The following is a 15346-nucleotide window of genomic DNA, read 5'->3' as shown; positions in this document are numbered from 1 at the left end:
GCCACACCACCACCTACCACCGTCTCTCATATGGCAACCAGCATTTCAAAACATAGCTTGAAGAAAAGCCTGTGATGTAACGGGAAGCAATGTTATTAAATAATATAGATTGCATTCTTCTAAGTCAATACCAGAACAATGACGGACTCAGTTTTTGAAACAGCAGCACTAGGAAAATGCAAAATTGATTTACAAGGGAAATAACAGCCAAAGGTTGCTATGGCTGCTAAAGTTACAGAACATTTTTTAAAGAAACAAAAAATTTTATCCAGTTTAAAAAAAAGCTACCAAAGGCAATTTTATGCACCAGCTCAAAGTCACACAAGTTATTCTCCTAAATTAAAATTGGTTTTTTAAAGCATTATCATTCCAACACCATCCACAGTGTGGCAAGGATGTTTGCTGCAGTTTTAACTAGCAACAATGATTTTAACAAGGGAAAAACTAGCAGCCTTCTGCCTTCTTTCATTTCAGTTTTTGATCTGTAAAACATTCCACTTACAAAAGGAAACAAACTAACATTGGCCTGTCTTAAAATATTTTTCATTTTTTGTCTCTTACGTGTTAATTTCTGATTATTTTCATGGCAAATAGCGTCTTATGCCAGGTTCATTTGGCCTGTAACAAGTTGCGCTGAACAAAAGCAGGCAGCCCCGCATACAATGTCACCTCCAGCATCACATGCAACAGGGACAGTTCCAGCACAGTTACACTGAACCCAGCTCAGTTCATCTAGCCCTGTCGAACAACCAATGCTCATTTCATAACCAGCAAAGGGTCAACGGAAGAGCTGCAGTACACCTCGCTGACTGATGGTGAAACATCCCCATCTACCCAGATCGCTCAAGTCTACCCTCACTACAAGCAATGCAAAGTCTTTGACATGGGAGGCGTCACCTGGATCCTCTTTGGGTTAGATGATCACGGTGTACACGACAGCCTAACTGCACCACCCTAAAATCATCATTTCCTTAAATAAAAGTGTCAGCTGCCTCAATCCTCAGGCAAGAGTCAAGGATAATGACTCATTTAACCAAGAGACCATTAAATCCCCAGATATCCTAAAGCGTAGCAGCACTCCATCTATTGGTCAAGAATTAAGGACGTGCTTAATCATCATCATCGTGCACTAACCTCAATCATTAAACGCTCAGCCCCTAAATAGCCCACCCCTTCCTCCCTGCTTCGGGCTTCACGTTCTCCCAGCGAAAACTAAACGCAAGTAATAATGTCTTCTGAAAAATAATGTATCACTAAAAAGTGTTAACGTGAAAATTTCTAAAGTTAAAACTGGTATATGCTGTCAATCACACAATTATCATTTTGTTTCATTGAGGGGGACATGCATTCCTTACTCCAAGTAAGCATTGAGGAGCTCGTCCAATAACAACCAAAGAGTCCACAGCATTCCCAGAGTTCACACCTTCTTCCCCTGTAAGTACTGGATGCCACCAAGGAGGCTCGAACGAGGAGTTCACACACTGTTTCCAGCCAGGCCACCTACGTGACAGGGTGTGCAGACCAGTGATCTCCCTGGTACAAGAGACATGCCGGCAAACCCTGGCAGGGAGGCAAAAGGGAACCTTTCACAGCAGATCTGCTGCCAAAGCAGCCACGTGCAGAACTGTCCCGGTTCGCACCACTCCCTGACAAAGACACCACCATCCCTTCCCAGCAGATCACACAGAGCCATACGTCTGCTACACCTGTGCTTTATTCCAGTCACCAGCAACTGGACCAGGAGGCAGGTGAGACAGCCTGAAGCTTTAAAAAAGCCCTTTTTTAAAGGCTGAGGTCACATTTATCAACTTCATTCCTCTGGTACCAAAGCTGATTTAAGCAACAGCTTCTCCCACACAATTAGTAATTCAGCAATTTCATACATTCATGCTTTTATAACCCTTGGCCAATTATTTTTTGCCCAGATATTCATTGCCATTAAATTTTATCTATTTGTTTTAAAACTTAACTCATCCACATAGTGGCACCACACAGATGAGGCATAATCCTACACATTTTTCCCCTGCTTGGTATCACATCACTACCCTCCAGACACAAGTCCAGGACCTGTGGATGAAAACCAGCACATTCAGCCTCAACCTGCCTATAACATAACAATGCTGAGAAGACAGAAACAGAAGCAACCCACCTCCATGACCGGCTGCGGCGATTGTTGCTTTTGAGGCATACTCTACCCCCCTTACAGAGCCAGTCCAAGACTTCCCAGCTAAAATCACATCGTTCGGCCATGCAGACCCTACTTGCCTGCCCTGAAGTCCGGGATGAACACCGATTGATAAATCCGCTCTGAATTCCTAAATAATCTTTTTAGTGAGATGAAAATTGCCTTAGGGTAAGACCAAAACTGAGGAACAAACTCCCAAAAGGCCCATTGTAATCCTCATTTCTGGAGCCTAAAGTTCAAGGCAGCAATCCTGAATTTTGTCCTCGCTAATAATAAACACACAATGAAAATAATTCCAAACTGTTACCAAAACACCACGCTGCGTGACCACAGTGAATCCCCCAGAAGCGAGCGGCGCACGGCAGATGCTTGTCACGCCGGTAGGTACGCATTGCCGTGACCAGAATACGTGTGCCTGCACTTGGAAATCGCATTTCTGGACTCCCCGCACCATTATCGACGGCAAAGGTGGAGCCCTGCGTGATTAAACATATAAAAAGGCTAGAGAAAATTAATTTTAGGAAGTTTTCTGAGAGTCATAGGGACTTCGGAGCCTTGCAATGCACCAAGGACAGTCCATAATTATAATAATGACTTTCAAGGTTTTATTTGACTAGCAGAGTTTCCGAGCAGAGGCGCATTATTTAAAGCCCTGTCCTTTTCAGCTCAGCGCTGAGGGAGAAAGACAGCACTGCAGCATCTCCCCCGGCCGGAGAGCTAGCGTATACCCACGGAGAAGTTCCCCCTCAGCCCCACGGCGGCCGCAGTCCGTCCGTCCCACCCCAACACGGCCGCCTCAGCCCGCTGGCAGCCGCGGCCCCGCGCTACCCTCGCAGCCGTGAGGCGGCTGAGGGAACGGGGGGAGCGCGCCAGGCCTCCAGCCGCCCCCCCGCCTTCCCCAGCAGCGGCAACGGTTCGGCCACAGCCCCGCAACGGCCGTTACCGCCCGCGTTCGGCGGGAAAGGAGAGGACCCACCCCCCCTCTCCTCTCCCCACACCGCGGGAGCGTTACCTCAGCGGGCCCGCGCCTTTGTGCTTCAGTCCATCCCTCCTCGCCGGCGGCGGGAGCCCCAGCACCACCGCGGCGGACGAGCGGGCGGGGAAAGGGGCGGCGCACTATGTGGCAGGAAGGGACACCTGGGCTCCTCCTCCCGCGCCCGCCCGCCCGCCACGGCTCACTATCTGGCAGCGAGGGGGGACTCGCCCGCCGCCCCTCCCCCGCCGCCCCTCGGCCAAGTTTGAAGCCGGGGGAGGGTGAGGGGGGGCGGCCGCCCCCCCTCACCCTCCCCCGGCTTCAAACTTGGCCGAGGGGCGGCGGCACGGCCAGTGTCTTCCACCCCGGCCGCCCTCCATTGTTGTCCCCGGCCCAACTCCCCGCGCCTCGGCCGCGGCTCTACCTGCAGTGCGGGGCGGGCAACGCCGCCCGGCCCTGGCGAGGCATCCCCCGGGGAGCGGCTATCTCTGAAGGGCCATGGCGAGCGGGGTCTGACGCGAGGAGATGGGCTCTGCAACACCCGATGCACAGCTGAGGTGGTGGTGGGGAATAAAATGAGGTGTATGTGGGAACAATGAATTAAAAAAAAACCCAAAACCAAAAAAAGACTTGTTTTGAAATGAAATTTTGAGAGATTTAAACAGTCGTTGGGGCTGAAAGGCAGCAGAAGGCTTCTCCAGATGGCTCGTGCTGCTGAAGAGAAGGCTCTCGCGCCATCCACGGGGAGAAAGTGGCCCTGGCTAAAAAAAGCTGCACAAAATGCAAATCTCATTTTGGCAAGAACTGTCCTTTTTTTTTTTTTTTTTTTTTTGGCTTTCTGTAATTGTCCTGCTTTGCAGCTGAAATCATCTCTGTCTTGGTTCCCCACCCAAAGTTACTGGTTTCTTGGTTTCGGGGCTGGTTTGCTTACATCTGAGCGGTTCTGACCAGCCATTTGAAGTTGTCCTTTATATGCAAAAAAGTCTGTATTTTAATTATATTTTTAATTATTTCAAAAACTCAGAAGTTGTCTAAAATATGCTTGAAAGGCTTAAAAGTTCCTTTTGAAATCAGCAATATTGCTTACAGGTGTAAAATTACTCACACAACTAACTTCAGGTAGGTTCAGGGACAAAACCTTTTAATTCTGCATACTGCTCTCTTTTAAAGAGCTTTTTGGGGACTGTGATCACAGGAAAATGAGCAGGGCTGGAGCAAGGGCAGGGTGAAGACACCGCCTGCCTGGGGCCCTCTTCTGATGGAACCACCAAAGAGGCTCCAGCCCTGCTGGCTGCTGCCACCACATCAGTATAGGAGCTGCATATCCATCACAGAAAGGTGAGCAAGGCCCCGCAGGAGCTAGAGAGGTCTTAGGAGAAAAAAGTGCTTGAGGAACCAAACTATCCAGCCACGGGGTATTTCATTTGGATAGGGAGAGGATGCAGAACATGTTTTAACTTTGCAAATTTATACCCAGCCCTGAGATGGCTCCACCTGACTGGACCAGCGCTATGGGAACCTGTAGGCACCGGCCGGTTATAATGGGATGAGGTGGTACAGCATCTGTTATTTAACACAAGACCTCTAACTATCTGGTGGTTGTAGGAAATTAAAACTTACCTTCGGCACAGGAAGAATATGGGTGAATGTGCTTACAGGCACCTACCTACATGCAGAATGCACTATGAAGGTTGAAGCAATTGGCTTTCTCCAATTTGTGTATTTATTCAGTGTAACACTCATGGAATTAGTAGGACTGTTCCTTGCATGTTCATCCCCTCTTTTTTATTTCCTTTTATAAAAAAAAATACAGCTGTGTCATGTTTTAATAAACTTTCAACCTCAAAAGGCCAAGAAATGCTAAACTGAAGGTGTGGTTTTGAAAGCGAGGGTGATACTGCAATGAAATTGGTGGATCAGGACTTGCCTCAACTTCTGCACTCTGGCCCAGGCGACTGCTTAGCTAGAGACAGTGCTAGCACAAGAGCAGCTGGGTATGAACTGGCCACACACAAATTTCAGCTGGAAATTAGAGGAGGGTTGTTAACCATTAGAGCAATCAAATTCCACCTTTTCCAGGGGGGGTATTGGGAATGGAAAAATCTCACTGCTTTTGAGATGAAGTTTATTAAAGTCATCATACGATGCATTGTCTGCAACAGCAGGGGACAGACTTCATGTCTCAGGAGGTTGCTTTGAGTGCTAAGGTGCTGCGTGACATTGATCACACACCTTGAGATTTGAATTTCAGAGGCAGCAGTTGCTTAACGCAGCAGAATGCTTTCAGGCATGTAAAGATGCCCTTTGTGTTTATTGTAGGGTGAGTTTTCTTCTCCTGGGCATGTGGATGAGTTTTACTTTAGTCCTGGAGAGATTATGCAGATGACAAGTCCTCACGATTCAGGCCATACATGGATTACAAGCAGGATCAAGAAGAAACTTTCCTGCATGAGAGAGGCTTCTCCCACTAGTTCTGGAGGTTTTGTTCCCTCCTTCGAAACAACTGTCAGGTGCTGCTGGAGAGTCACTGGCCTCGGCCAGTTCTAGTTAGGCAGGTCTCCGTGCTGCAGATGATGCAGCAAATGGAGATCTCTGCCTGTGCTGTCTGCCTGTGGGTTCCTGCGGTGCCTGGGGGCTGCTGTGTAGACACCCTTCTGTGGAGTAGGAGAGGTAACATCTAGAGCGGGGAGGACAGGTAATAGCCAGGACTGTTCTTTTGGGGTCAGGCTGTAGCTTAGAATTTAAAAAAAACCCACTTAACAAGTGAAACCAAACCCGTAGTAAGCTAACACAGCATTGCATTTTTGGAGAGTGGGTCCTCAGGCATACATCTGGCTCTGTTACACTCTCTGGACCTCACAGCATTGCTCCCTATCTGCTGTGTCAATGAAACACTCTCTCTGTATATTTCCTGCTAAATACATTGCAAAAAATCCACACAACAGGTAAAGCGTTTCCATTTTGGGGACCCAATCTAGCAGAAATACTTTGCCGATTTACACGGTACTGCAGCCTTTTCACCCTCCGTAAAGCCATGTGTCTAATCAGTGGACCTAGCTGAGCTACTCATTAGAAACTTGGCCAAACCACAAACATTTGTTTCCTTGCTTTATGCCAAACTCTGAGAAAGGAGGAGGGAGTGGCATGGAGCTCATGTTAATGAGTTCTTCATTCCCCACAGAGAGATAATCAGAGCACTGCTCAGAGATTCATCAACATTTTTTATTAGCACTTTAATGACCTACATGTTGGGGTTTTTTTTAAGGAGTTACTTCAGCTAAGAGCTAGATAATTCCTCATGCAGCTGTGGTTTAGGAAGCAGCTCAGGGGATATGCATGCCAAATTACTTTAGCTCTAGTTAAAAAAAGTATATATACCACAAGGTTTCCTGGGTGCCTCCTTTTTCAATCAAGGGCATTATGTCCTCAGTCCGTCTCTTCTGGGTTATGGGGGGTGGGGGGGTGGTTTCTTTTGCAATCTTTGAAGCTTCAAGAGCCATACAGCAAAACACCAAACACTGGTGGTACTGCATGTTCCCCGCAGACAAAGGACCGTAACAGCTCCCTGACCCCGGTCACTCTGGGAGGCAGGCTCCCTTGTGAGCGATGAAAGGCATTTCCAGGGACCAGCACTGATCCTACAGACCACCTCAGCTTCAGCTGGCTGTATGAGGAACAAAGTTTCTACATGCTGAGGGCTGGAGCCTTTTCCACGCTGCTGCAGGGTGAACCTCTAGCCAAGAGATTCCTCAGTGCCTGCTGAGGAGTCTGCAGCCCTGCGCATGTGGTGGGAGGCCTTGCCGCAGCCATCTATACATTACGGCGAGAGCCAATGGTGAGAGAGCGCTCTCATGGGCTTGGCCAAGGCTGCTCAGAAATTACCCAAAGTCCAGTATTTGCAGCTCTCCTCCCACAAGGAACCACCATGGTGGCAGTCAATAATGGTAGCTGCTCTGGAGTCCCTTCGGTTTAAAAGGGAGAGAGCCACTGGACTTTTGCTGTCACTTAGGAGGGCCGTCGGCTGGAAATTGCTTCACAATCTCTTCCCATGCCTTCCCTGCTCCCCAGTGGCCAGATTTCCTTCTGGTCTTCTGGAGAGAGCTGTGAGAATATGTACATTAAAGTCAGGGATGTAGTCAAATACTGCAGGATAACCGGGGTTATGAAAGTATTATAAAGGAATACTATTTACTTTTTCCTGAATCGAACCCCAAGTGTTTCCTGTCAGACCTCAGTACAATGGGACACAAATGTACAGTCCATTACGTTCACATTTCCTCCAAACAGCCGTCTCTTTCCTTCAAATGCAGAGGACAGGAAAGGATGCTTTCTGCCCCCACTCGTGTCTCTCAACTGACTTTATCTCATTCAAAAAGGGACCTGAGACATTCAGCATTCACTGTCTTCAGTAGGTTGCTTCCTTTCTAATGCCTCAGGATGGGAGAGGTTGTAAATATGGAGGAATTCCTTTGAAATCAGAGAGAGCTTCACTGGGGTAACAACAGCATGAATGGAAGCAAAATGAGGTCCATGGGGAATGAAATGCTAAGGCTGGGGGGAAAAAAAAAGACGATTCACAGCACTAGTCCAGAAGAATAGTAGCTCATATCATATAAAAACCCCATAGTTCTCATTTCCTCCTTATCCCTTCAGGACAGGAAAGAACATCCTGCTCTTCTAATATGAGCAAAATACAAGTTATTTTTGGAAGCAAAAACTCATGTTCAGAGCACATTTTTAAAAAGACATCTCTAATCTGTGATTCTGATGATGCACTTGGAGCACAGCACACCCTTTTGCATCAAGAAACCCACATTTGTTGGCTCAGCACCATCTACTCTTGGGCAAAAGGTTTATGTTGGTTGAACAACAAGTTGGGAATTCTTTGTCAGCACATTAACTGTGACTTGAAGCTGAACTGCCACCTCTGACAGGGGTGTGCTGTCACCAGACCCACACCTGGTGGGAAGCCCAGTACAACTGCCTGGGGCAGAGGATCATGGAAGTACGGGAGCGTAAGGTCATGGGCTGGGGGATGTGAGTGTTGATTCAGTAGCTCTGAAGAAGGCTTTCTGTACCAATCCTGGACTCCATGGTAAGCGTCCACTTTCTTCTTCGTTATCCCAAGACAAATTGGACATAGGACAAAGCTAGAGTCACCCCCCGCCCTCAGTGGTGATGTATCTTTGCACACTGTTCTTCTTGTTCTAACTTTGGACCCACAGCGGAGCATGTGGCGTAATTTCCTGGACAAAAGTTTTGAAGTTTAGAGCATCAGGTCAAATTCAAGGCCTTTTGGGCAAACTGTTGCTTTTCATATTTGATGGATCACTTGAAAGGACAGCACAGAGATGAACTCAGCCTCAAACTTGTTAATATACATAAACAATATTAATTCACAAATAATGTTTGATTTTGGATTCTGCATAGGTAACTTTTAGTCCCAAAGCCTCTTCTGAAGCAAATAAGATGGAAGAACATGTGTTAGTGCAATCTCTAACAATAAGAGTAAACAAATTGTAGAGAAGTTAATCATTTACCAATTCAAGATTAACAAACTGCTAATGTACTATAAAAAGAGTTCCACTTTCCCTTTAAAAACCATTCATAGAGTATAAGATTTTAGCTCCTCTCAGTGTCAAGGGCCCCAAATACCTTAGCAGACTCTTGGGGATGACCTCATCTGTAGTTTCTGAGTGTATTCTCAGGGATGCGTAATGCTAGGAACGGACGGATCGAAAGCTGGGGGGCAGGAGCTCGCTGCCCCAGCACAGCAGGGCTCCCCAAAGAGCTGCACCGGTCAGCAGTGCTTATGCGGAGCTCCCTGGCACTCGCCTGCAGCGTGCAAGCGTGTGCTCACCGCAGCGTCCTTCTGTCGCTGCAGCCATCAAGAGCACGCTTAAAAAAATCCATCCGGAGATATTCCTATGAAGTCAGTGGATTACTCACATACTTAAAGGACTGATTTCCCTGGCGGGACAAACTGTGTTCAGTGGTTTTCATACTAAGGGACGTGAGATTGCTTCTGCTGACTGTCTCAGTTTGTTCTCAGACAGGAAGCGGAGAAGGGCAGTGGGACCGATGATCAGGTCCGTGCAAACAGACACTGGAAACTCAAAACAAATGAGTCGCAGAGGTATGTGGATACGGTGCGAGAGAAAAACCTTTGCTCGTCTTTGCCTGGCAAATCCTGGTAATTCTTCAGAGTGTGTTTTAACCAGCTCCAAGTCTGTCTTTTTCCCTGCTGATGACTTACCCTAAATTGCAAAGTCAGTGGTTTTAACCAGGGTATCTGAACTCTCTGGGACTCCGCAGGGGAAAGATAAATGAATCTACACAGCAGACTTCAGTGCCACAGCCGTTTTGCTAAGGGAGATAAGGAAACTGTGGAGGAGTAAAAGCACAAATTCCCTTTAACAACAGTAATGTGTAATTCTACGTACCATCACTTAAATAACACAGATCCACTAAGTAGAGTTCTGAATGTGTGTTACACAGCAGAAGCAGCAGCTCAAACTACTGTGCAGGGAACAGACCTTGAATTGTCTGAAGATAGATGGTGAAAAGATGTCAAACATCAACAGAGTTCCCTAGGCTTCACCAAAGTGGGAGATACATTAGTACAAATTGAGTCCCTGGCCCCCTGTAGCTCTGCAAATCATCAAAAAAGACATTAATGTCATTAGCAAACCCAACAAACGTGCCTATACTTATTACTTGTTTGTAATAAGATTTGGCTAGCTTATAATTAGCAGGCTGCAGAAGTCTTTTACGACGTCTGAGAACAGTCCTCTGCCATGCTGAGGTTCACTGGAAAATTCCCATTCTTTCCATGTAGCTACAACTTTCCCATCACTTTCTACCCCCTCAGATGGACTGACATTAGCATATGCAACATGTCATATAAATCCATGTGAACTATCTATATATACACATACACACGCATTAGTTTGGTTTGATTATTTATTCTACAAGGATAGTCTTTGATCAGGAATGCTTGTTTTCCAAGAGGCAATAACACTCTTCTGCCAAGCAGGACAGCGAGTTATGTTGTGGATTTGTGGTACGTACACACAGGATTACCCATTAGCTGGCTTGAACACATCTCGTTGTGTATGGTTAGTTGAGCCGGTTCTCTGTCCTTCTGCTGGGATACTTTTTCTCAAGGCTTTTCTCAAGCCTGGCTGTAGTGAGTTATTTAAACATGTGCCTAACTAAGGATATGCACAGCCCAAGGGAGGCTGGAATGGGACACGTCCTTGTGTAGCTGCTGAACTGGGGTCCTGATTTGGATCCCAGTGTCAAAAATATGAATTGGGTCACAAAAAAGGGCACTGTACAAGATTGCAATTTGTGCTACCACTCCTCAGAAAGTTTTGTGGACTTTAGTCTTTGGTATAGGCTTGGATGGTGCCGGATGGGAAAATGGCACACAAATGTTCAGTCGACATTAAAGCAGATGAGAACGGTGGTGTTGGAGTTGGCCCTCTGTCAAGCTAAACTGCAGCTATGGATCCGGCATCCTGCCTGGTTTTCGGGTAGGAAACCAGCTCCAGACCTCACAGCTCTGCTCCGTTTTTCTACAGTCGGGGGGCTTTTCAAAGCTGTTGAACGTATACATGAGAACCGGCTGTTTCACTTCCTTTTCCAACACCAGAGGTGTAAAGAGGCCAGCACGCAGACAAGAAATGGGGCTGTGAGTCAGCTGGGGGTTTCTGAGCATCTGACTGATACCCTTACTCAGATCGAGTGCTCCAGCCGCCGGGGCCAGGGCCAGCTGCTGCTGCTGGGGGCCAGCTCTCAGGTTCCTTTACAGCATCCTCTGTGCTATGCTCTGAAGCTCAGCTCAGTGATACGAGTGCTTTGGGAAGCTGGCATGGAGGAACCTGTTTTGTGATCCACCCTCTGTCACTTGCACTGGTGCTGTGCCCCCCCCTGCTTTGAGAAAGCTGCCCCTGGTTTACAAAACGTGTAACTCAGACCTTGCCTCTCTGCCTTGCGAGTGGGTGCTTGGGACAGCGATGTGCTGGGGCTGTGGGAGTGGTTCCTCCCCATATCATGGACAAACAATACAGTCCCTTCACTTGTGATGTTGTTATCAATGATTCAAAATGAGATAGCAAAAATACTTTCCATGCTGTGTAACTAGCTTCCTAGCAGAGAGATCCAGCTGCAGATATGATACTCACGCTCTGGTGCTTTCAAGGATTATCAGTGTAATTTTGGACGCTAATGGAAAGATAACACTGAGTGTTAAAAAAACCCAAAACAACAGCTGTAATAAAATGGGACTGTAGTTCTGTCACTGCTATGAATTTTGTCTATGAACATGGGCAGGTCTTCGGGAGAAAACATCAAATTTGCATCCTCACATATGAGGGTCCAAGTTTTCAGATGTCCTGACGGATGGTCTCTCAAATCCCAGTGCAGCAGGTGTTGCCATAATTCATAACCTCCGTTCCACCTGGGTGTTCATTTTCCCAACCCTTGCCTGAAGTGTCCTGAGCCACTGATTTCTCTAATTGGAGCTGACACTTAGTGCTTCTGTTTTGAAGCCTGCTAGCAGGCAGGCAAGAGCAGCCAGCTTTACTTGCAGAGTTCTTCTGGTTTGTGGGGAGCTTTCATTTCTTTCAAACAAAGTCAAACTGGTGATTCAAGACTAATGAACTGCTTTAAATACTCTGCTTTATCAGAGGAAATAGTTGGAGGCTGAAGTCTTGGTCCCTAACAAGTCTTTGCGAGGATATTAACATGTCTTGCCAAGACCTAGTAATTCCCTTGCAGCCAACGCAACATTCCTCAGGGGCCATAAGGCAAGACTGGAAAAGGGGATCATGTGGCTCAGTCCAAGCTGAATTAGCTACTCCAGAGAAACACCCTGAGCATATGACTTCTTTGCAGACACAGAACTAAGGTAACAAAACCCACCAGATTTTGGTGAATCCATTCAAGACATCAATTGTCAAGATGTCTCATGTAAGAAAGACAGGAATAGATTTTCAAAAAGGAAATTAAAACCTGCCCATACAACGTGATATTCTTAGGAAAATAAGTAGCCTTGATGACTGGGTTTAGAAAAAGGAATTGGGGAAGAGGATATTGCACAGCTATGACTAGATTTTGTTTGCCTGCTCTCCTGTGAAAAAAGTGTCAGGAGAAGAAAAACAGAAAAATGCTAAACATATTCCCTGCAATGTAACTGTTTATGCAAAATACTGTCCTTCTGGGAGCTGACTACAGTAGGTTAAACCTGACTTTCAGAAGATGAACAGCGGGTTTTCAATTATGGCATTTGGGACCTCTGGAGTGGGGATTATGAGAAGATAGTATAAATCAGATGGCCCTTTTAAGACATGCTTTTTATTCAGCAACAGGACGAGCCCTCAGACTGGTACTCTTGCAAGCACTCAAGGTATGTACTGTAAAGGGCAGTACAAAGATCCCCCGAACAGGCTCCAGGAGCAGTGGGGCATGGTTTGGGCTGGGAGGGGAGCAGTGCCTTGGATCCCGGGGTGTTACCATTGCTGTGCCCCTGCTAAAATGCCGTGCGGCTAATTAGTTGTGGGAGTAGCCTTGGTGCCTGCTAGTCGGGTTACCTCTGTGCCACACACTATTGCTGGGCTATTTCTCCAGCCTGAAGGGCAACAGGAATTTTACCAGCAGCTTCAGTGAAAACAGGCCAGCAGGCAGTGCTTTGCATCTCCTACACTAAGGATCTTTACTTGGTTCACCACTCATTGTTCTGACAGTTGTCTCATTTATTCACTTTTTACATCAAAATCCATTCCTCTAAAGCTTATGTTCAGCCTTAAGCTTCAGCATGTGCTAATAGTATTAATCATTCTGGAAATAGCTCTGTCTACTCTGCCATCAGGAGCTATCTTGATGACACACTGTCTTGGCTCCACATTGCTTCCCTGCTCTCTGGGGGTGGCTCTCGAGCAACTAAATAGGTGCACAGCAGGAGAGAGGGGTAGGAGGCAGAAGAAGGCAGAGGGGGATGCCCTTGGGTTGTGCCTCCATGTTTGGGAGCGTGTGCCAAGGTGCACTTAGCCGCAGTGCGATTCAGCGGTGGTTTGCTCTGGAGGGGTCTGAGCTTCCCCTATGCATCCCATCTGTCCTGGAGGAGACATCACACAACATACTCGGGGTGGTAAAGATGGTCTAGAAACCTTCCAGGAAAGGTCCTACTGTCACAGGCATCAAGGGCAGATGGGACCTGCAGATAGGAGAGCCAGGTCTTGGAAGTGCTCTGGGATCCTGCAGGTCAAGTAAGTGTCGATGTTGCTGCGTGACCTGCCCATATGGTTTTGCCTTTTTACTAGCCAGACTTCTGTGCATGCATCTCTTCAGAAAAAGGAAGGATATTCTGGAGGGCTTTGAAACCTTCTCCTGGATATATTAAGAAGTAACACCATGTGTGGAATCACCAGCAGAGAAATTCAACTAAGAGTAAAAATAGAGTTTCCTTTTGCTTTCTTATTAAAAAAAATGCCAATGCCCAGTTCTAGGATTCTCACATTTCTTTATCTAATGGACAGTCTTAAAATAGAAGCATCCTCTGGGGCAATGTCATGTTCCCTTCACAATTGCCTGAACCAGGTTTTCTCTTCTTTCTGATCATATAATAACTCACAGCTAGCTATGGAGACTGTGGAAAAATGCCAGTAACAGTAGTAAGGTTGCAAGTAACACATCGCTAGCTTCTTTGAATATAGCTGCTGAAAAACAAATGATGATTACAAGCATATGACCAGTCACCTGCCTGCTTCCTGGCCCCATGGATTAAGAACTTCAAATTAGTACAAAAATATTTCACAGTTAATTAAAAGCCTTACTTTTATGAAGGTCAATAGAGATGGCTCTGCCCATGATTGCACACAAAAAATTTCCAGTACAATTGGCAAATCACTTCCCATGTCTTAGTTTCCCATTTTTAAAGAGTACGAAGTACTCACAGACCTGACTTCCACAATCCACAGCAGGTGCCAGGAGAACAAACTCCCCCATGGGGCATTTGGCGGTCTCAGGTATACTACTATACCCTGCTGCTGTACTGCAAGATGCACATGATGAAATTGTCCTTGATTAGGAAAATGTGAGGTCATTTTTAGCTATTGACAGTCCATGAAAATGTAAAATGCATGGGACGTAAGTAGGAGTGGATCAGAATAATGCTATGGTAATTGTTTAAGAAATATTACGCTTTTACTCACAAATCAATAAAGTCAACAAGTTCATCTGAGATCGTTGTGTATCTATTTGAGGCACTTCAGTAGTACTTGCATTTTAGTACCCTAGTATCCCATAGCACATCAAAATATTGTACTGGTAGTTGAAATGAACTTAATTACCTGACTTCTTTGGCATTGATCATCTATTTTGACTCTCTGGTCCTTGGGGTAGCACTCTTCCTTCAACTCAGAGCATACTGTCAACATTAACAGTGAATCATAGTCAGGAGAGAATAATCAACTTGCCGCCTCATCTCTTTTCCAGCTAACATTTTGCCATGAAGCATGTTTAAAAAGGCTGGAAATGAACATAAAATTGAAAATTAACTGAGCTACTTCATGGCTTTTACTACAGCAGCAACAATACCTGCATCACTGAACAAATTTACTGAGAAAACGATTTTTGCTGTCAACACCATTGGGGAAAAGCCAAAGTTCCCATTCAAGTTACAGCAGTACTGCCCAAGTTAAACAAATGTAAAAAATGAGAATTTTGTGATTTTTTTTTACTCCCTCCAAAAACGTGGCACATTTCTCGCAGTACAGGCTAAGACATCCTATTCAGCCACATTGCTTTTTAATCAAACACTTTACCTGTTGCTTGACATTAACCCACTGATCCTCCTCTGGATCCGCTCCTCCATTTCTGTGCTCCCCTTTCCCTTCTGCTGCTGCTGCGCTGTTTAAGTTAACATTACTTTCGAAAGTTCCCTTTTAATCAGACCGAGCCTGCTGGCACGAGCTGTCAGCAGTATTCATTTCTCCAGGCTCTTGCCTTATGTTGCATTGCCTTGGCAACAAGATTTAGCAGCAAGGCGACAGCCTTGAACTTGTCAGAGTCTGTTGCAACTCGCTGAGCATGTATTACTCTCTGGCACCTTGGGTTGCTATAACAACTACTAACAATAAAACTCATCTCCCGGCTTTAAATACAGGAACTTTTACAGTCTGTTT

General features: G+C 46.1%; 1 protein-coding gene across 5 annotated transcripts in view; it reads right to left on the bottom strand.

Moving 5' to 3' along the window:
* Positions 1-15051, bottom strand: part of ADD3 (adducin 3) — a 116951-nt gene extending 101900 nt beyond the window's left edge. For 2 of the 5 annotated variants that reach the window (XM_076338976.1, XM_076338981.1), the window contains exon 1: positions 3198-3284. The gene's annotated coding sequence lies outside the window, so the exon portion shown is untranslated. Of the gene's footprint in view, positions 1-2492; positions 2513-3197; positions 3285-3582; positions 3724-14512; positions 14590-14986 lie in introns of those variants that run through there. The other 3 variants (XM_076338977.1, XM_076338978.1, XM_076338979.1) reach the window with 3 other exon arrangements.
* Positions 15052-15346: the final 295 nt, after the last annotated feature.

The sequence above is a fragment of the Aptenodytes patagonicus genome, chromosome 5 (assembly GCF_965638725.1).
Source record: "Aptenodytes patagonicus chromosome 5, bAptPat1.pri.cur, whole genome shotgun sequence".
NCBI lineage: Eukaryota > Metazoa > Chordata > Aves > Sphenisciformes > Spheniscidae > Aptenodytes > Aptenodytes patagonicus.
Note: the sequence above shows the minus strand (reverse complement) of the source record. Positions and strands in the feature narration are given on the sequence as shown.